The sequence below is a fragment of the Priapulus caudatus genome, unplaced genomic scaffold (assembly GCF_000485595.1).
Source record: "Priapulus caudatus unplaced genomic scaffold, Priapulus_caudatus-5.0.1 Scaffold1672, whole genome shotgun sequence".
Taxonomy (NCBI): Eukaryota; Metazoa; Priapulida; class Priapulimorpha; order Priapulimorphida; family Priapulidae; genus Priapulus; species Priapulus caudatus.
This window is the reverse complement of record NW_014578733.1, coordinates 2,561-5,470: the sequence shown is the minus strand read 5'-3', so window position 1 is coordinate 5,470 and position 2,910 is coordinate 2,561.

Genomic DNA, 2,910 nt, shown 5'->3' with positions numbered 1-2,910 from the left:
AATTTAGTGCGCGGATATACAACACTAAATGAAAACAAAGCTCAACTTGTAATTATTTTTACTTTTATTATAAACTATTTATTTATGAAATGTTTTTGTTTTTTACATTTAAATTTTTTTTATTCATATTTCTTAGAGAAAAGGTCGGCGGGAATAAAAAAATACAGATTTTCAATTTTTATTTTTTTTCGTTTTTCTTGAAAATTCGGATCGGCGGATCTGTAAACCAACAAAATAAAAAATTCTCGCCTAATGAATAAATTATGCTAGCAGTAGCAGTGAGACCGGTGAGAATCAGGGTGCCTATAGCTGAGCCCGCTCAGATCGCGCGCACTCGCTCTATGCGCTCTGGCTCAGATGCGCTGCTGTATAAAAGTTGGGCCTCCAACAATGCATTTGGGCCAGTGACTAAAAAAATTTACTCTCTCCAAAGAAAAATTTGGGGCCAACCTTCGGCTGGCCCCCATTTCAGGCACTGGATTTATGTAATTAATTCTTATCAGTAGACCTGTGTTTATAATTAGGAGAGCGCCCTAGCCTGTAGAGCGCAAAACTCCTACTTCACCCCCTTCTATCCTTTCCCATTGCCTCGCGCATGTGCAATATCTCCTGAGAAAAATGTTATTTTGCAGAAATTATTCACTTAGCATGAAGAGCGTTTATTCTAGCATCAATTTGCATGATAACATCCCATCAATAGACCTCAATTAAAAAATAGAAGAAGACCTTGCATGTAAGGTGACTAAGGTCCCCGTTGCCTATACCTGCCAGTACAAAATCTGGCAAAGGTAGTGTGTTATTTCCTGAGCAATATCTCACCAGAGGAGTTATATTCTGCAATGAATATCCATTTAATATGGCCAGGGGGTATCTGAGCATAGATTTATTTAATTAATTTTTATCAGTAGACCTGTGTTTATAATTAGGAGAGCGCCCTAGCCTGTAGGGCGCAAAACTCCTACTTCACCCCTTCCCATTCTTTCCCATTGCCTCCCTTGTCCCTCGCTCAGCGTCCTTCCTCTTCTACCGGCCTCAGCCATCTTTGCTGTCGCCTTTCCTCTGTCTCCCACCCTTCTCTCCGTCAGCAAGCTATATGGTGTAGTTTTCATTTGTCTGCACTGCACGTCTGAAACAGTGTTCGCGCATGCGCAATATCTCCTGAGAAAAATGTTATTTTGCAGAAATTATTCACTTAGAATGAAAAGGGGTTATTACCTTCGCCAGAGGCGTGGCGGAGGTTATGTTTTCACCGGCGAATGTTTGAGTGTTGGTTGGTTGGTTGGTTGTGTGTGTGTGTGTGTGTGTGTGTGTGTGTGTGTGTGTGTGTGTGTGTGTGTGTGTGTGTGTGTGTGTGTGTGTGTGTGTGTGTGTGTGTGTGTGTGTGTGTGTGTGTGTGTGTGTGTGTGTGTGTGTGTGTGGCGTGTGCGTGTGCGTGTGCGTGTACGAGTGCATGAGCGTTTGTTCCTCTGTGTATGCGTGTTTGTATGCGAATGCGTGCGCGTGTATGGACGTGTACGTGTACGTGTTCGTGTGAGTACGCGTTCACGTGTGCGTGAGCGTTTGTTCGTCTGTGTGCGAGAGCGTTTGTTCGTCTGTGTATGCGTGTTGGTATGCAAATGCGTGCGCGTGTGTGGACGTGTACGTGTACGTGTTCGTGTGCGTACGCGTGTACGTGTGCGATAGCGTTTGTTCCTCTGTGTATGCGTATTCATATGCGAATGCGTGCGCGTGTGTGGACGTGTACGTGTACGTGTGCGTACGCGTGTACGTGTGCGTGAGCGTGGATCGAAGAAGCGAAACTTCAAGGTTTAATACTCTTTAAAGTCAATTTCACTCACAGTGCAATACGTTAACGTTTATCGTGCAATAGAGAGCGATTTTTCTGAATGACATACAAAATATACGCCAGTGCTTTGGACTTGGATGAGTTACCGCCTTGATTCAGTTTTTTTTTCTCACCACGCTTTTCAGATCAAACATGAGCGGCAGGAATTCAGCGCCGGTTGTGCTCTTCATCCTTCTGCTGGCTCACTGCACGACAAAGGCAATGACTCGCCGCTCCGGCCGTGGTTGGCGTGAAAGCTACTACGTTTGTGTGAAAAACTGCGCCATGTGTGTTAAGCTATGGGACAGCGGACTCTACAACGGTACGAAATGCGTAGACCGCTGTGGGCGACACCGAGGGACGCGCATTGTTGATCCATTTTGCGGCAACCTCCACTTCTTCAACCTTGACAGGAAAGAGCGACTTGGCCTGATGAATTTATGAAGTAATGTTAATCTAACAGATAACAGACACATGAATCACCAATGGGTTCAACTTGCAAAGCAAACTGATTGGAGTTTGAGTTCCAAGATCCAACGGCAGTGATCACATCCCACAAAGGTGCACTTGTCGTGTGATCTAAGCTGAGTATTGTATAATTTATCAATATATTAATACATCGGCCGCAATAAAGAGCGGGAAATGATTTACTTTCCAAACACATGCAGTAGTTGAATCCTACATTTGCAGATGAATCCACTCGTTGCCCACTATCAAGTGATGTTAGGCAGGTCAGGCGTAAACCGGGAAATATTAGCTATTTTTAAGTTATACCCGGATTATACGCTGCTATGTACACACGTTGCGGAATTTCAAAGCTATGGAGCAGCAGTATCAATTCGAATTCATATCAATTCCATTTAAATGTAAAGGTATCGCCAAACAAAGGAAGATTGTATGCGCGCATTTAGACATTTGGCTGTATTTGTGGCGATACCTGATGAATGTAGTGCTTTGCTGAATATAATACATATACTATAACTATAGTTGTAATATATAGTTATATATGCGCACACACACGCGCGCGCACGTACATACACACAAATGCACGCGCGCGCACGCACGCACGCACGCACGCACGCACG